Here is a 19211-nt window from a genome sequence, read left to right as displayed (position 1 = left end):
GCCTTATTATCTTATATCATATCTCTCCCAGTGCATTACCATGCACAAATGAATTACAGACAACACCACAAGCACTGCTATTACCAGCCTGCTGTTTTTAGTAAACTGGTGCAGCCCAATAAAACATCATGTTGCAGCAATATATAAGTATTTATTGTAGAGTAAATTTCAGCTAAACAAAAGCACACAGGGAAGGCCTGATCCTGCTCACAGGGAAGGCAGCGGCACAGCTAGTCTGGCTCGTACATCATTTGCATCTCACCTGCACCCTTGATTTGCAGCATCCTTTAAGGTAAATTTTAGTTAATAGCTTTACTTCTAAAAGGTTCCTGACCGCCAAATTTAGACAAGACTTCACCCAGCCCTCAAAGGTGTTCCTGGGCATTTCTGCAGGCAGACCTATCCTTTAGCGCAGACTTTGCTGTTGTAGTGTTGCAGGATTGTTCACAGAGTTTGCAGGTGTGCCCCACATTTGCAATTAACTCCCAGTTTAATACTGGAGTGATTTTGCTTTCCCATAGGCTTTTTTTTTTAATATCTGGCAAATGTTACAATGATTCATAGTGTAGCATAGGTATTAAAATGCCTCCTTGTTTTAAATATTTGAATTCTGTGTATCATATATTTAAGTGAGGAGTAGACTGTCCCAGTAATTCAGTGTTAGATACTTACAGTCATCCACACAACTACAGGAATATTAGATAGCAGGAGAAATCAGTCACAAAAGTTTAAGAAAAAAAATCTGTATTTCTGTTCGATTTCAATGTACTGGATGTAGGAACTATGCTTGATATTAACATTAACAAGCTATACCTACTTTCTGTTCTACAAAAGATGAATTTGTTGAGCCATCAAATAGCAGTTTGTGAAGTTAGCAAAGTCTAAGATACCATCTGATGTTAAGACACAGAATATTTTAGGATGGGCGTCATTACATGTATAAAACTTATACCTAAGATAACTAGACATTAGTATTCAAGTCAAGCAGAAAAGAATAAGTCAGTTCATACGATGTTACAGATAAAGAAACAAAGTTTATGCTTCAAATTTTAATCTATTAAGACTTTTAAGATGCAGAGATGTTCTTGGTCTTTTGCCATTAATGTTTTTAACTACAAAAGGCTCCAATTCAAACACTTTTATTAAAATCAAAGCAAACAGGCAAACACAGCATTTTGGTCACAAAGGTTTTGTGTGTGTTTGCATGTTGACACGTAAGTGTAATATGTCTGGAAGATGTTGCTACGTCTAATGACACAAAAGAGAGTAAATGGTAGAGCCTGATTATCAACAGATAACAAGACATACTGTATATAAATAAATGCTCAGCATCAAAACCCATTATTGGATTAGCTATATAATCATGTTTCAGGCTGTAAGTCTGTGCTGACAAATGAACACTTTTCATTTGGCTCAAGGTCCTCATCAGCAACGGAACTAATTTTACATTCTCACCCATTAAGTGAATAAGATGTGGAAAAAGCTGTCTGCTTTTTGAAGTGTAAATTTGCTGCTACAGGCTGTGCAGACCAAAGCTCTTTTGAAGCAGTGAAATGAGATCATCTCTAGGGACATGTGAACCTGACAAAGTTTAGGTCATTTCTGTCGAAGGTATGGGGGGCTGAGGGGGGACACCGTTTGGATATGGTTTCAGTAGTAACTTATATGGGCCAATCTGGAAGATGCTGAACTTTACGAGCTTTTTGTTCAAATTTGTGAGAGAACTTGAACGTGAAGCACAGATGCAAGCTTTCATCCGCGGAAAGAAACTCCCGTAAACGTCTGAACAGGGTGCTTGGCTGGCATGGCTGGGAAGCCCTAAGCAGGCTCTGCACGGAGCTGCTCCTGCCCAGGAGGCTTCACTGAGGGCTCTCAGGGGCTGGGTGCTTCCCCTGCTTCCCCCTCTGCCTACACACACGTGTGCGGGCACACACACAGGCAGTGAGGTCCAGGAGAGAGCTTGGACATCCCTGCGGAGGCGGTGTCCGAGGTGGAGGAGACGGACAGTCCCGTCTCCCCTTCCGCCTGCTGGGAAGGCTCCTGGAGCGGGGACATGGCAGCCCTCAGCCTCGCTTGCCATCTGGGGCCCCGCGAACTGTGGCCGGGGGTCCCTCGCTCCCCACAGAGGTCCCTACAGCGGTGCAGCTGTCCAGCACACGTGGCAGGGGCGAGGGTGCAGCCAGCCCAGCGGGTGGCCTGGGAGCCTGCATCCGCACGCGCCGGCAGGGGATCGGGGAAGGGACTCTGCAGAGAGCTCAGTAACGATCCCCCAGGGCAATTAGCACGAGCAGGCTGGCTGGCGCAAGGCTTTCAGCCTTCCTTGCTAGGAAGCAGCGTCACGATGCACTACAACTCAAGCAAGGATGGTGAAGGCTTTGCCAACTCCAGCTTTGGAGAAGAGTCTCGTGGAAATCGTTTAACCCCTTAGAGTTCCAGGCACGCAAAGTGGTGCTTATCCACTGTTTTGGATCATGAAAAAACATCCACAGGCCACAATGCTTTCTGTTTGCAAACCAGCTAAAAATTAAGATAGACTTTGACTGTTCATTTGCTAATTTGATTTCACCCCCTTCTCTTTGTTTGCTCCCTGGCATGTGTGGGAACATATGTGTAGGGTTGGACATTCAGTTTCAGCTGAAAAATGCGCAGTTGTTTCATCCACAACGTTCTGATATCTTGTGGCTAAGCTGCGGTCCGTGGACCATAAACTGAGAAACATGAGAACAATACTGTATTGCACCGTGTGGGTGTAAAGAAACTAGTGAAATTACAGGAAACCCAGGCTGGCATATCTGAATGTGAATATACATCCTCATATGCCCCAGTGTAGCAGGGGGCCAGTTAAATCTTAGTTCAAGATTACCTTGAGTGTGCGGTCATGAAGTTGTTCCTTAGGAGTAATAACTATCAAAAGCGAAATGGTGTTTGTCAGGCACTTGTATCCAGCAACAACAGATTTAAAGAGAGATCCTTGAAGCTTTCACCCGTGGCGGTTGTAACCAAGTGTATTAACACCATGTAGGAACATCTGACTGGCAGAACTGAACAGCCGTCTAGGTAGGAAACCTCAAAAGGGTCTTGACTAAAAAGATAAACTGAAATTAAATCAATGGAAAGAGAGATTTTGTATTCTTTTCCTGAGCTCACCTTTCTGAAGTTGTGATGGAGACAGTCCCCATGTCTGCTAGCTGGGGCAGTTGTCTAGCTGCCCGAGCATGAGGCCAGGAGGGATTTCTGGGTATTTTGGCCCATGGACCAGCTCCCTCTGTAGTTGGCGTAGGTTATTCAGGACCTCCCTTTCAGTTTCCTCCTCAAAATAAAGCTGTTAATAGCACTTCTCTACCTCACTGGCATATTATGAAAGTTAATTAGTTAATGTCTGCAAAAGACTTTGAAAGTATAAAATGGTGCGTAAGTTGTAAGCGTTATGTTGTGAAGGCCTCCCTTTCCCTGGTCGGAAGGCAGAATGAGTTAAAGTTAGCCAAAGGGGGTAAGAGAAACAAGAGAGACTTTTATGAGTGTATCAGGGGAAAAGGAAACACTGGAGAGAAAATAGACCCATTAGCAAATGAGGAAGGAGATGAAGTTAATTATGATTTTAAAATGGATGAGCAATAGAACTGCTTTTTTTTTTAAGAAAAAAAATCAATCTTTAACAAAAATAATAAGGACTGACAATTAGGAAGAAGCGAAGGCCTTGTGAAAACAGGTGTTTGATTAAAAAGCAAGGGGAAGAAAACTTGTAAAACATGAATATGTGTAAATGAGCAAGCCTAGATGAAACTCATCTTGAAGTCTTAAGAGCAATGCAAAACTAGTGCATTTTTTCCAAGTATTTACAAGTACTTTGGAAAAACTATGGCAGATGGAGAAGAGTCATATCAGAAAAGAAAAAGCAACAACGGCCACAATGAAGCTAATGATGTTTGGAAAAAATGATGCCAGTTGTTACCGCCAGGAAGTGTTCATGTGTGCTGACAGTGAGAGAGACAAGAGGAGCGGGCACGGGAGCCACGAAGTCCGTCGGTGAGAAGGCCACGCGACCCATGCTGGGCTCCACCACAGCACTGCAAAACACCGCAGTGAGAAGCCTAGCATGCATCAGGATGCATCCAGAGTGGCTGCTCTGCCTCTTATACACCAGCAGATCTATTTGTAACATCTGAACTTGAGTTAATCATTTGACAAAAATACCTTGCAAACTTATGTCTGAGAGAAGAAATCCAAATTGGCTTTGATAGGAAGGGTGTCATTTGGGCTGAAAATGGCAGTATGAGGCCGAAGAGACAGTGATCTGAAGACAAAAAATTAAAATAGAGTCTGGTTGTAAATATGTTATGATTTATTTCAGCATAAAGAATGATTAAGACATAATTATAAAAAGAAAAACAGGTTATTCTGTGAGCAGCAGAACTAGGGCACCCTGGTTCCCCGCGTGTATAGATGCCGTGGTCGCATTTACAGGTTTCTAATAAGCTCTGCCAGGCAGCCATGGCTTTCCTTCCCCCATTTGAGGCATTGCTAGTGTCGGCGCCCATGTCCCGTGCAGGTTTTCTCTGCAACAGCCACCACGAGGTGCAGGCAGGCTGCACCCCGCTGGGGGCACAGGGAGGGCTCTCGGGGAGGCTCTGTCCCTACCCGCTGGGGTCACTTTTGTGACACTCGCAGTAACCCACCGTGTCAGAGACCGACCTGTCCCAGCATTTCGAGGAGGGCGCGTGGAGAAGGTGATCACTTTTCCCATATCATTTTTATTGGGAACTCAGACCTAAAAATCTGGAGAAGGGATAAATACTTAGTGAAATGTGGAATGCTGCAAATGAACAAAATGTTCCAAGTTTTGAATGTCTGTCCCTGTCCTTTCGGTCTTGTTTCCAAAAAACTGCATGTGCATGGATGGAGTGCATCTAGATAATACCTATAATGATCTTATTTTCATACCTACTATAATCTACTGTTTTAGAAGAACTCCCAAAAAGGATGAACTGTTTTTCCAAGGAACTTCCATTCCCTTTCAGTATAAATGAGTATGGGAATGGGGAGTTTCTGTAGCTGATTATTTTGAGATATATTATTTAAAAAAAGACACTGTGTGCTGCTTCTCTGACTGCCAAACACATAAACCCAACTATGATCAATAAAACTGCTTCTTGCAGAGAATCAGGCATATGAAATTTCAGGCACGTTAAATTTGCCTAATGTAGAGAGGGGATCAAAACTATCTCACAATTAATGATATTCATCCTCTGGTATACTGCTAGCTCTGGAGAACCTGCTGAATACGGAAACAGTGTCTCCATGCCTTAGCGGGAGCTGAACGGGATACAAGCGCACTATTTCTCATCTGTAATCAGAAAGTATCACCAACTTAAGAGTTACATGGGGCATCCAGGAGTTTCTTCGATGAGGACAGAGGGCTGCAACTGTGTTTAAGGGCATGGAAATACTATCATGATGCTTCCTTTTCATCTCTATTTTTTATTCTTCTCTACCAGCTAGAACTTTCTGAGAAGCTTCTGACCCTATTAGATTTCACATTAAAAAAATATGTCCTACATGGTTTCACATCGGTAGAGAGGTCACAGCACACATGGACTTAGGAGCATAAATCCCCTTAAATAGCAGGAACTGTGTAAGTAACATCTCAGATACGGTTTTGAGAAAAGTGACATAGCATTTTTCATAGCTGTAAAGCTGGCTCACAGATGCATGGAAGTCTATGCAGAAATCTGCTGCCTTGTTTACCATCAGGATTACAAAGGCCAGAATGGGAAACGCTGGAGGAGCGGTGTGAAAACGCAGTCAGCATATGTTTTGTAAGAGTCAGAGAGGTCAGCTCCCCCTTATCACCACTCCTCTTCCCAATGCACTGGCGCTTTTGGAGTGGCAGCCTTACGGTGGGGAGGATTAATGCAGGCACAGAGCCAGGCCCTTCTCCTCTCCCCCAGCCGGCTCATGTGCTGGGGGAGCACCCACGCACCTCGACTACCACAGGGGCAGTTTTGACGGTGAGGACATGAATTGGAGTACATCCGACTCTTTCTGTGGTCTTGAGGATCCTGGTTCCCATCTATCTCTGGTTTTGCCTTCAGGTTTCCTTATTTCTTAATACCGCAGAATAGTATGCTCTGCATTCTCCGTGAGCCTGAAAAGCAACACAGATTTTATCATTTGGAATGTAGATATCTAATGCCCATTATGAGCCGACTAAATTTAGTAGAGTGGCAATTCACCAGACTACTAAATTTAGTTAGGCCATCCGGTCATATCATTTTACTTAGCTTCATATTAGATATCATAAGATAGGGCCTATCAAACAGTACGGCTCCAGCTTCCCTAGCTGCAGATTATATTATCACTATAGCTTTTCAAAGTATTCATGCTGACATTTTTAAAACCTTGAAATTTTTTAGTTTGTATATTTTGCTATAAGTTTTTAAAGATGGCCAAAATTCCTTTGATTTGCGCTGAAAAGATTACAGTTCAAAAAAAGAAAGATGCTACCACTTTCATTTGAAACAACATCTTTATATTTCCATGTAACATTTTGAATTAAATTTGAGTAGGATTAATTTTACTATCAAAGTGAGTAGAAAAGGTGGAGTTCGATATGAAGTGAAATTTTGCATGTTTTTCATTGCCTTCATGCATTTCTGGTTGCCACCTAATCTCAATTTTGTTCTAACAGGAAAAAAAAAGGCTTTATGAGAACACAAACAATTTGGAATGTGACAGCTAGAAGAAGTCCTCTTTGCTGTCAATTGAAGCTTGTCTCATGCACAATGAACGGGAGATCTTGGTAAGGATCCTTCACATAACAGCCAGAGTTATGGCTATGCAATGTTATATGACTAACAGAACTGCACGTGCCAAGTAACTGGCCCTGGTGTAATTCTCCCTTAGTAGGTAAAAATAAAATTGCAGTAGCAATATTCTGGGAGTCTATAGACTTAATCTTTGTTGGTAGGCCTTGAAAGGGAGCCAGTGTCTCTCCATCCTGAGTCAATCATTCCTGTAATTCCCTATCCAAGTAAGCTGAACTGAGATCATCTAGATGCTGGTCTTCATTTCTAATGAGCTCTCATGTTAAAACAGGAAATAATAACCTTGAAAGGGGAAAAAAATGGTCAAAAATCAGCCAGAGAACATTTAAAGGTTTGTTCCGAACAAGCAGGGCTAAGAAAAAGGCCTGAGAAAAGTGTGTCCTGGGATCACTCACAGTTAAAGCACTGATTAATTAAGCAGAGGGTCATTCTTCCGAAAGAAGCAAGGCCAGTTTTGGCCCTGGGGCTGTAATTTGGACACTTCTGGAGTTCTAGATACACTGAGCTTTTCTGTGGCGGCTCGGTGAATATGCACATTCTTCTGGCTGAACAATGGCATCTTTATTCAAATGTGAGCCACTAAGTAAGTGGCTGTCTCCTAATATGGGTGGTATTTCTTCCTGCTCTGCCTCAATCCTGCTGCTTTCCCATTGCCTTATCAGTGTGCTTTGTAGAACAACTTACAAAATGAAATCTATTCATAACACTAAAACCTTCCTCCTTTTACAGACACAGAAAAAAGCCCCAAATGCTTACATAGCTTCCAATTCTATAGCAGGGTGTTTACTTCTTTAAATGCAATTCTGCTTATCTGACAGTGTTTTGGAAATCAATAAAATGGTTCCTAGCTTTTATTGTTTTGACTATGGGAAGGAAATTAATCCACAACTATTACAAGTGTTTGATCCAAATGAGCAGAGATAAATCTAATGTTTCAAGAACGGGCATGCCCTGTTTGTCAGCTGTCCTAGTGCACCTGACATATCTGATTTATTCTTCCCATGTTTAGAGGCAACACTGTCCAGGTAGATGATGCCCATTCATCTTGCTTTGTTTAGATATTTCTTTAGGGTAGCTTTATTTGTTATGCCTTAACTGCTGTTTCTTCTTACTCACTAGGTTCAGCTCTGCCAGAGGTTAGGACAGAGGTGGTTTTTCTGAAGAGACAAGGGTGTGGTGGAAATATTTCATGCCAGTTAAATATGAACCGAAACACTATCCCAATTACAAAACAGGCCGGAAAATAAAATTTAACCAGCAGAAGATCTGGATCCCACTTGTGCCCTCCCAGGACAGAGGGGAAAGGACTCCTGGAAACTGGGCACGCATGGTTCCCCTGGAGGTAGGGCTGGCTGTACGTGTGCAGAGGGGGCCTGGACTCCCCAAAATCCCCTCGGGGCACAGCAGTCGCAGCAGCAGTGTAGGATCACTAGCATTGCTGCATGGGGAAAACAAACGTCAAGGTTTATGCAACATTTCTTTTGGTGTTTGCAAAGAATAGGTACAGGAGGAAGGACAGAATGGCTCTCCTTCTGAAAAATTTGCTTCTGAAGTACTTGGTATTTTCAATAATTAATTGGGTGAGAGCAGACTAGCTGTGAAACTGTATTACAGAAATCTGAGTCTTACGTTATTACAGCCTGGGCTCTGATACCTGTATCAGATGGGTCAGCCCTGTCCCGAAGCCCACTGAAACTAGCAGAGCGTTGCTGGCTGCCGGAGGTAGAGGTACCAGTGTGGGGGGACCAGAGATGCTACATGTTTCTACCAAAACTGGAGGCCATACATTTTCAGCTGCCTCCACAAATATCACTTCCTAAAATATTTCTGAACATCTGTATAACCACCAAAAGATATTCCACAGAGCGCTGACTCAGTATTTCATCTGATTACAATTTAATGTGAAATAGAGCATCCTCAGAGTGGGGCCTGGCTCCCTTTTCCCCTGCGAGTGGCCCAGCAGCAAGTCCCTCTTTTCAGCAGGCATCTCCTCCTGTCCCCGGCCCCACGGGGCAGAGCCAGCAGGCGGCCCGGGGCGCTCCCACCCCATGGCTTGGCCACCATGCTGCTCTCTGGGGAGAAGACGGAGATGTGAGTTTTTACAAATCATATTCCTGTTACTAAAACCTCAGTGTCAACTGAAATACCTGGCAGTCTTCGAGATGGGGACAAAATGGGAGGAAAAACGGCTGCTGTTATTCTATGATCCCTCTGACTGGCGAAGCCGTGCGCCCCGCAGTCGTGGCAGGGGAGGACACCGAACACACCTGACTTGCCACATCTGCACGGGGAAGAGAGCTAGGAGCAAAGCCTCGAAGGAGTCTAGAGCACGTAAGTTTTGCATTAGTGATGAGCCAGAGCCAGTTACCCGCATTTAAGCAATACCAGGCTCTGGGGAAATTCAGATCCAGACCTGAACTACATGGCTTGGCAAAAGCCTATTCTTACCGTCACGTGTCTGACCTCTTGAAAATAACGTTAATTCAAAAGTTAAATGTGTTCAGTTGACAGTGATGGAGTATTTGTGTTAAGGAGGAGATTTTTCAATGGCACGAAATCGACTTACCAGTGGGTTACAAATGCCTCATTTATGTCCTTTAGAAGGCCCGAGTGCAGCAGGTTTGGGGAGGACACTCAACTGCAGGGAGGTGTTTGTTGCACTGGTGGGGGCTGCCGTGTGGAGAGCCAGGACACGACTTTGCAGATCAAAGATGCCCCACTAAAAGCATTGTATTTCCAAAGGGGATGCTGAAGGTTCGTGGTAGCTCTAGATGCTTTAAAAACAATTATTTAGGAAATTATTTCTACTGGTTTAATTTTCAAGAAGGCAGTTAGACCTGGCAGCCATGGACATATATGTTGTAACTGGCTTTGATGGGAGAAAGCAGCGTTGCCATAATTCTGCCCTTTCCTTTGCACACTACCCCGGCAGCTCACGATACCAGCATGTCAAAATGACATTCAATCTATATTACGCAGAGCGTATAAGAGCTTGTGTTTACATTGTGTCTCCTTTGCCCTTTTCAGTTTTGCTTTATTTCTTTTATAGTTTTGTAATTTAAGCAGTACATATTTTGGGATGTTTTCTCCATGCCTTGTCTAGCTTTATGGCTTGTTCTGGCTGAGGCATCCTTACATGATTTGATTTTGCAAGAAAGAGAATATAGGCAGCACATATGTATGTAATTGTTCCACAGTGAACTGATCTGTCTGGAGCACTGGGGGAAGATACGTATTAAACCTTTTTTCATGCTGTTTATGAGCAAAATAGCTAGATCTACTAATGATGCAAAATATTAGGAACCGCAACAATAAGGCTTACTCTAGTTAGAGGACGCATAGAAGTATAGTGGAGCCAGAGAAATGCTCATCAGAGTAATATTTTCATCAGAAACAGAATCTATCGTAACCAGGGGAGATAAGCATGAGTAGGCAAAATCAACTACGCTCAGAGCCAACATGCAGCAGCAGCTGCAAACTGTATGCTGCTGAGTTAAACCAGAAAAATCAAAGCCTGATTTTCCTGCCAGGAAGAAGCTGTACTTATTAGGACTAGGTGTGAAGCAGGAGGCAGGTAGTGATGTCTCCCAAAATGTGGCCAGCGGCCCTCCCGTGCCAGGGCCCTAAGGACGCAGCGGGAAGCCAGGTGGACTGAGCACAGGATCCCGCCGTGGAGGATCTGCTCAGCCTTTACCACACAGAAATCCGAGAGGACTTCAGTACCTCCAAGCAGGGGAGCAGTGGAGATAACAGCCAAGAACTGAGGCTAATGTAGAGTAGCCAACCCTGTTTAACAGAGGGTGCATTGCAGTGGTATCAGCAACACAGAGTCAGTGCTGCAAGTGCTGCATACTAGAACTTATTTAAAGAGGCTATTGTAAAAGTCTTCGAGCCAGTTAATTACCAGTTTTTGTTATGTCAGGAACTCCTTGAGTTAAAGCAGAAAGAAACTATTCATGAATATGTTCCAGTTCTGTAGTTTAATGGGACAAATTTAAAAAAAAAAAAAAGAGAGAGAGAGAGAAAGAAAGAAAAAGAGAGAAACTGATAAAATGATTTAGTTCATGGAAGGATTGAAAACCCTCGCAAAAAAAGCTGAAATTACATATTGTGCCCCATCTACTCTTGCATAAGCCATTGAATTTGCTGGGGACTTAATTGGACTAATCACCCATTGCAGTTATGCATGAGACTTAGGGAGCGCCCAGGGTGCATACGGGCCAAGGCACCAGCCTATGAAAGACTATGGAGAGAAATTATCCAATAGCATTTTTTAAAAAAGCAGGTGCCCAGGTATGAAAAGCCAAGAGGCTTGGCTTGCATTTTAAAAGTATTATTGGCAAGTGAGGAATTTCATCTGACTTATTGAGTAGCATTTGAAAGATATGAAAAAAGGACAAGAGTGACTTTAGGGAAGAGAAAATTTTGTGGAAAACAAAAATCTATAGAAGACATAAATGCAGACTCGTTCCCTTCCTGCTTGCTTCAATTTCATTCCTCTGCACCTCCCTGTTTGCTGGGAAGTTACTGATACACCACAGTCACTGCAAGGGGATTCAGACTTAGAAATTCCATCTGATCAGAATAAGAATCATATCGCATGCTGCATATTGAGTCAAACAGCAGATACTGGAGTAAATGGGAGGCTGGAGTCCATATCATACTATTGGTATTCTTCAGAGGTCTACTTGCTGCCTTCCACTGTTCAGCACATCCGGAAATCACCAGCACATTACTTAATTGAGGTTTAAAAGCAACTCAAATCTAGAAACAAATCATAATTCTTAGCTCTGTTGAAAGTTAGAAGAATACTAGTTTTACTGAATGGGTGCTTTCTGGGAGTGTCTGAGTACCTCTGAAATGGCCTGTTGTATACACATGCGTCTCAGTTTCTTTTTTACAAAGATAGTTTGTTAGGAAATAAACATAACTCTTGGGGGAAAAACAAGTTTAGCATAGTAGAACACCCGTCTTCCTAACTCTTACCATGCTACAAACTGAAAACCTAGACCTGCCTATACATTTTAAAGGATGATTTTATGATTTTGCATGTGTAAAGCCTCATGTAGTGCAGAGGATACTGAACACAGTCGTCTCCCTTTTTATTACTGGCACCTCCTCAGACTTGGTAAACACCTCAGCTCTTGGCCTGTTGTAAGTCACTCAAAGCCCTACACCAAACTCACCTGAGGCAATTATACTACTGTGATGCAGAGCAGATCTGCCCTGCAGAGCTTGCTCACATATAGATCATGCCATTTTCCTCCCATCTTCCCGGGACTAGTTTCCCATTTGAAGGGCTGGTTTCCACTTCTCACTGCTCCCGCTCCCCTCCTCTGCCCCAGGCCTCTGCTCAGGCTGACAGAGCGCCTGTGCTGCCTGGTGAACATCTGGAGCCCGAGACACAAGGCTTTTCCTGTATTGGTCTTTAAAGGGCTAGCTTGGCCTTATTTTCAGTGGTTGGGATTAGCAGAGCTTGTGAGAACATATCTGGCCTGTCAGGTTTAACAGTCCACTCACCACCCCCACTCTCTTACATATATTTTAAAATAACTAATTAAAAGATAATGCCAGTGGAACCAAATACTGTCGCAAGATAAGGATCTCACACTGCTAGAGAAACGTTAAGTGGAGATGTTTATTTTCAAAGGGAAGAAACATTGATCACATGCCTAATCCTATAATTCTTAAACAAGTAAAGTTCCTGTAGATTTCAGTAGTGCCTGAGGTGACAACATCCTATTACTGTGGTAGTGTTTCTGGATACCAAATGACCATAAATGATACAGTCATTTTGTGCAATTGAGTCTGGGGCAGTGCTGGAACAGATGTTTCCCTTACCTTAATTAGCCTGTTGTATCTTCTAGGTTGGAGAACAAATTTTGCATGAGCCACATTGCTGAAGTTTAGACAATGTGTTTTAGATGTGCTTTAGGAAGCAGTGAGCTGTGGTTTGGATGAAGTTATCGACAGCTCATGAGGGTGATGCACAAGTCTGAGTTGCTCCTGCAGATTCCCTTCAGCACACTTGAGATCATCTCTGCTTAAACTAAATATGGCCTTTCCTCTGTCCTTCAGCTATTTCAGAAATAGGGATCACCTTAAATTTGCCTTTCAGAAATAAACCGCCTTCACCTCTCATGTTTCCAGTGGGGTGAAGGAGTCCAAATCAGCAGCAGGTGCATGTGTGTTAGCTGCTCTGGTGTAACTACCCCCGTACTGCTCTTTTGCTGTAAGAGATGTGAGATGAGTTGGGGTAGCCCTAACCATCGCTTGGACTCATTCTTGTGTTGATATTCTCCTCAGCAGTGTTGGTGGGGGCTGTGGGGTGCAAATCCTCCCCAGATCACCCGCCAAGGAGCATCTCTCCCTCCCCTAGCCAGCAGCAGCAATGGGATGGATATGTTTTCCTTTACTCCCGCCCTGAGGTAGTCTTTTTTCTCCCATGGCTCTGGACTCACTTTAGAGGTAGGGTTGTCTTACAGACAGGTGAATACTGCAGAGGAAATTGGAGGCAGATGCAGACCTGCTTTCCGAGAAAAGCTTGTCAGTGAAAGCATGAAGGTTTATGCTAGCCTGAATTAACATGCGTAAGTTGTTAATGCTATGCAATGGACGGTGGCTAGTGGTTTTTAGAAATTACTGCTGCTTTTGCAATTAATGAAGATTCATCATTCTATTAGATCATCTCTAACCTACTGTAATTGTTCTGATTTTTATTTTTTACCTTGTTCTCCAGTTCATGTCTAAATACAAGAAGATGTTTATATTGCATACATTCGGCTTTAATTGGCCCTTAAAAGAAGGTGTTGATTAGAATCTTCTCAACATCAACAGCTAGCTCGCACAACATTCTGTAATTACTGTTTATTAATTTAGTTCAAGTGGCACAGTTGAAAGCCCTGCTCAGATGGGAGAAGTAAATTGTCACTGGTATTGAATATGTAAATTATGTGCCGTGTAAGTTTCCGTGAAGAATGTTTAAAGTTAAATGCTACGCACATAAAGCCTTCCAGTTTCCTCTAATCCAACCATATGACGGCTTTGCAAAAAGTGCCATGAAAATTTACCAGCCCTGGCAAAAAAAACTACTTGCCTACTCTTTACTTTTTCTTATTAACATAATCATGACAATAATAGTAATTTATTTGCTGATCAAAAAAAAAAATCATTCATGCTGGTTGGATGGAGATTTGCAAGGCTGCCAGTTGAATCTGAACTACATGTTGCTGTAGTATAGACATTCAGCAGCCTGGATTTGTTGCCCTGGTGCAGTAGCCCTTCTTTCTCTTTAATTAGCTTATAAAGTCAGAATTTCTTAAACAAAGTACTCATTAAACATTGCCTTGTTACGTTACTTTAAAATGCAATTAAAAGTTTTAAGAGTGCTGCAGAGTTTGTGTACTGTTGTCAGTGTCCATGTCACTCACTATCAATTTCCACCCACTCACACAGATCAGAGACCTCCTGTTAAATATAGATGGCACTTTATGGCTTTTGTGTATAGACTAGGCACAAAAACAATATACTGATGAGGACGACCTGATTGCAAATCATACTTCAAGGAAAGAGAGGGGAATGGAAGGGAAGATATTTGAGTGGTTAGAGGAAGGAAGACCCGGGAGTCTGTGTTGTCCTCCCACCTCTGCAGTTGTCTCTCTGTGACCTTCTGTGTGGGAGTAGCTATGCGTTCCTGGTAAGTGTGCTGCTTCAAAGTCCTCCCAAACAAAGTTGCATGGAAAAACCCCACCGTTATTGTATTGTGTATCTGAAAGAATGAGACCAGACATCTTGTTAAAAAGGAAAGAAAAATATCCAAAGCCTGAATATAGCCTGGGCCTTCACCCAGTCCTCACACTCTCGCTGGCTGCTGTTATCATGAATGGCACTAATCAATTCCAGGAAATCTCTACACCAAGCATTATGTCACACGTGGTTACATCATTCCTTCTAACCTCTAGGGCTTCCTGTTGACATCTTTGGAGCTCTTCTACTACCAAATGGTATTAGATGAAATGCCAAATGGTATTTTTAGCCATCTGTGCCTTTCAAAAGGAATCCAAGTGTTTCCATTTGGCAGCTTTTACCTGCCGGATCTCGTCTCTGCTCCCTAAAACAAAGCAAACTTTTGTGGGTCCACTCAGGGTCTGCCCAGGTGTTTATATATAAAGGACAGAGAAAGCGTGTGAGAGGTTTATTGAGATAGAAGGGGCTAATGCCTCTGCAGGATGTGTTTATTTTTAATGTCTACCAGATTGCTAATCCAGCCTGTCAGTTGTGTAACTTCTATTATAACTTCCACCCCAGGAGGCTGTTGCTCCATTTCTTTCTGAATTCCTTCCACAAAGATGGAGCTTCCCCGTGTGGGGTATGTTTCACCTTGTAGTTGATGTCCAAGTGCTGCTCTGCAAGACATACCCGACCCTTGTAGAGCCAGCCCCAAAGGCATCTGTGAGCCCATCCTCTCTTGGAACAGACTGCGACATTGCATCATCTTCTCCTTGCGACCCCCACATTTTCAATTGTTTCAACCAAAAGAACCAAGGCTCAAAGCCTTTCCAGGTGTAGCTTACAGGACTATTCCTTCTTGAAACTACCACTTTCTGCTTCTTATTTGGGGTCTTTTTTCATTATTATTATTTGTCTGGTTTATATCTTCCTTTCATTTTAATGGTTTGATTTTTGTGGCTGTTTCTGTGTTTGTTCGCTGCTGCAGTAGATATCAACAACATGATTAAATTCCAGCTCTGACTGTTGCAACATAAGCGCTCTGCCTTCATTATCCGCGGTGCCTAAAACTATTTGATCTCTAATAAGTTCGCCTGCAAGTGTGTCTCATTTGCATGATGAGGCTAACTGGTGCAGCCTGGTTGCATATTGGTCTGTGATTTCAGTTTCTCTTCGATCAGACGCAGCAAACAGAAGGAACTATTAGAATTGCCAGCAACTGTATTTTTTTCTTTTAATCATGCCAGAATACTGACAGTCTCAGATAGCCTTACTAGGCTGGAGAAAACCACCGATAAAAGGCATCAGAGAGCTCCTCATGCCTGGTGGTGAATAAACCAGGGATGTGCTGGGTCTGGTTTGATGGAACAAGCCGTTAAAATCACATCCAGCTCTGAGCTGGCTGTTGGACAGCCTCCATTGGTGAGTACTACTTCCCATCACTGCTGGCCCCCAACCCAGGAGGGAGCTGCCCCCCCAGCCTCCCAGGCTCAGAGCTGATGGAAGCTCCCTTCTTCCCCTCAGAGGATCTCTCCTTGACTCTGCCCCCAGCCCATGCCCTTCCTCTCTGGTCCTGCACATAGACCCAGCTGACATTCATTTGGCAGTGCCTCCTCCCTGGCACTTGCTTTACTGCCCATGGTTTGCAGGGAGAGGAAATGTGTTTTATTACACCAAGCGTTTGGGAACATGAACCCTTCTTTGGGCCTGAAATGGAAGCAGCAAACATCAAAGCTAAATGTAAGTAGAGAATAGTGGCTCAATCATTGTGAGATTTGTGGTGATAATATTGAAAATGTTTCTAGTTGTCTATTTCCTTTCTGGATTACGCTCAGAATAGGCCTGTGGGTCCTAAATGTTTTTCTGTGTTCAGTATGATCTTAGGAGATCTGATTTGCCCCTTTGCAGTATCCCTTACTTCTCTGGTTTCAGAATTCAGCTTCTTATATTGTAATGTGTGCCAAATAACTGCCTTTTCATTTGAGACAGTTTTTAAATTGAGCAGAATCAACTTTTAGCACATGGAAATGTCTCTCATTGATCTGAATAGGTCCTAGATTGAGTTCTTATTTCAAACAAAAAACGAACTGGTTTCTTTTGTTCTTGGGCTGGGGACATAAACCAAGGAACTAAACCAACCTGAACCAAACAAAAGAATTCTTAGGATCTCATTGGCAGTATTTGCTTTGTAAGGGAACAGCAATTTTTCCCTAGCATATACTTCCAAGAATTTTTTAAAATGTCATTCATACATCACCTGCCCTCATAGACAATAGTTGTTCCAGAGAAGCTGTTGCTCTCTATTAGGTCAATGATCAGTGAACTAAACATTTTCTATTTAGGTCTTCATATGATAAAAGCCTAAGAGCTTTGAAGGAGCCATTACTGACTATTGCCTAGAAGAAATATCCATTTGAAAATTCTGCAATTACGTACTTCTATAATAGCGTGTAAAAGGAGCTCTGGACCCATTATGGGTTATTGAGTAAATAATGTATTTTTAAAAGTGTCTAAGTAATTTATATGATAGCCTGTATTGGCAACAAAGAGTGATTGTAGACTAAACATTCTGTCTTTCTTTCTTTTTAAAAATCTCATTTAAATCCCTAAATGGCAATTAAAAAGAAATCCCTGATGCAGTTTCAGTATTTCTGCAGTAGTCAATAGCTAATGGCTCTGACTTTACTCCACCGAGGCTGCCATTTTGTGCTGAGCCAGTTTCCTCTGGTCTGACTTATTTTTTTGCCTTCATTGGGTAAGACAGGAAGCTTCATTATCAAATATATTACAGGAGTATCCAGAGGCCTCCTGGAGGTCAGACCCATGGTATTTGCAACCAGAGCTACGCATAATCAGGAACAGCCAATAGCCAATACAGACAAGAGCTCAGAGAAAGAAGACAGGAAGGGAAAAAGGGGAGAAATTTAGGCTTGGATAGAGCAAACCTTGTCTGAGATCACACAGGAGACAGAAAAGTGCTCTCCCTCCCAAGACCACGTTTAGTTTCTTAGCTTCACGTTTGGACAGCTCTTTGGAAAGGCACAGTCTGAGATCCATGCTGCTGTGGATCCTTGGTGCTAATGCAAACAGCTCCTTTATCAGATGCCCGCAATGGTCTTGCTTCAGACCACTGCACTCAGCCATTTCAGACACAGACTCTGGTCAAAGCAGATATGAAAATCCTGCAGTTCAAAAGAATTTATATTGCAGCAACGATGCACCAATAAACAGATATGTTAGAAAACAACTTGTTTTTTAAAGCATGGAGTAAGTTTCCCTTAGTCCTTCTTTTTATTTATCATCCTGCTTCCTGCCATAGCAGGTGCAGTCCGTCTCTGATAATTTTTTCTGTCAAAAATGGAAAGGATAAGTTGAAACAGTTGCTTTTTAAGAAACACTCAGGTTGGAATCTGAGCTGCACTGAACCTTGGTGTTTATCTCCACATCCCAACATACCCACCAGGCCAAGCAGCTTGGAGCTGCCCACATAGACACTGCCACACTTACATATTACATGTACATTAAAATAATGTAATGGGCCTGACTTAAAAGGACAAAAGTAAAATAATTCTCTGTTTATGGTGTTGCTTCAGCCTTAACTCTTCTTGATGGTACTTTCACAGGCGTAAATTAGAGACAAAGTCACTTCATGTGCCGAGTTCTTGAACTCGTAGGTCCAGATCTGTGTTGTAACCAACCTTGCACATGAAATCTCCTGACACACAGGAGGAAGCAGACATCTGTTCACACGGCTGTCGGGCATGCTGAACTCCTTTTTTAGAGGCTGTGCAAAACCTGCCCTTGCTGCATCCATGTGCGTGTTCAGAGCAGATCATGTGCTTCCAATAACTATGCTGTTCAGTCACACCTCAAGAATATAACCTTTAGACCTGAATTTGAATACATTTGTATAATTTCTTATTGTATAAGAAAGGTGCTTTCAATGCAACGAATGGAAATGTGGCATTTTGGCTACCCTCCAGGGAGATGACAAGAGGCGGGTAGCAAGGCCACTGGCAAATGAGAGTCTGCGTTTTTCACACTTGGAGATTTTTTGAAACGCTTTGGTTTGCATGTTATTTGTTAAGAGTAAATGAAGAATGAGAAAGAATTACATCTCTTGGTAATACAAATGCCCTCCAGAACACATGGCCTCTGGAGGTGGGTTTTCCCACCGTACTGTGAAGTTTCACCCCTCAGAGCTCTGCCATAAGCCCAGTTTAAAGGAAGGGAGGAGCATGGAGATGAAAAGACACAAACCAGAAGCGAAGAAATGCAAGCACGCATGTGTGTTTATAAAAACAAAAAAACCACATTGCTGAAAAGACAAAAAGAAAAGGGAGTGGCTCATAGAAGAAATGGTAAGAACGAGGAAGAAGGAAGAAGAGAAAAGGTGAAGGAGAGGTAATAGAGCCAGAAATAAATGCAAAAGAAACAAGGTGAAAGGTATAAATACAGGTAAGTTGTATTTAAGCAAAATATACAAGAAAGCCATCGGTATCTCTCACTGTTAAGCCTATATTTGTCGGCTAGGCAAGGGCAATTATGTATTGGGATAATTGACTGGAGAGGTGATGAAGTCTCTGTCACTTGAGAATTTCAGCAACAGAGTAGTCAAAAATCTGAGGAGTACTGTCAGGTACTGGACTTCTTATGATT

At 42.7% G+C, this 19211-nt stretch overlaps 2 long non-coding RNA genes across 2 annotated transcripts in view; one reads left to right on the top strand and one right to left on the bottom strand.

The window, feature by feature from the left end:
- LOC104142982 (uncharacterized) overlaps window positions 1-14573 on the top strand; it is a 28106-nt gene extending 13533 nt beyond the window's left edge. The window contains exons 3-4 of the long non-coding RNA XR_693810.2: window positions 6689-6799; window positions 7944-14573. This is a non-coding gene — a long non-coding RNA (uncharacterized lncRNA). The remainder of the gene's footprint in view (window positions 1-6688; window positions 6800-7943) is intronic.
- LOC138068035 (uncharacterized) overlaps window positions 4327-19211 on the bottom strand; it is a 49965-nt gene continuing 35080 nt past the window's right edge. The window contains exon 3 of the long non-coding RNA XR_011142561.1: window positions 4327-6145. This is a non-coding gene — a long non-coding RNA (uncharacterized lncRNA). The remainder of the gene's footprint in view (window positions 6146-19211) is intronic.

This window comes from Struthio camelus, chromosome 8 (assembly GCF_040807025.1).
Source record: "Struthio camelus isolate bStrCam1 chromosome 8, bStrCam1.hap1, whole genome shotgun sequence".
NCBI classification, from domain to species: Eukaryota; Metazoa; Chordata; class Aves; order Struthioniformes; family Struthionidae; genus Struthio; species Struthio camelus.
Note: the sequence above shows the minus strand (reverse complement) of the source record. Positions and strands in the feature narration are given on the sequence as shown.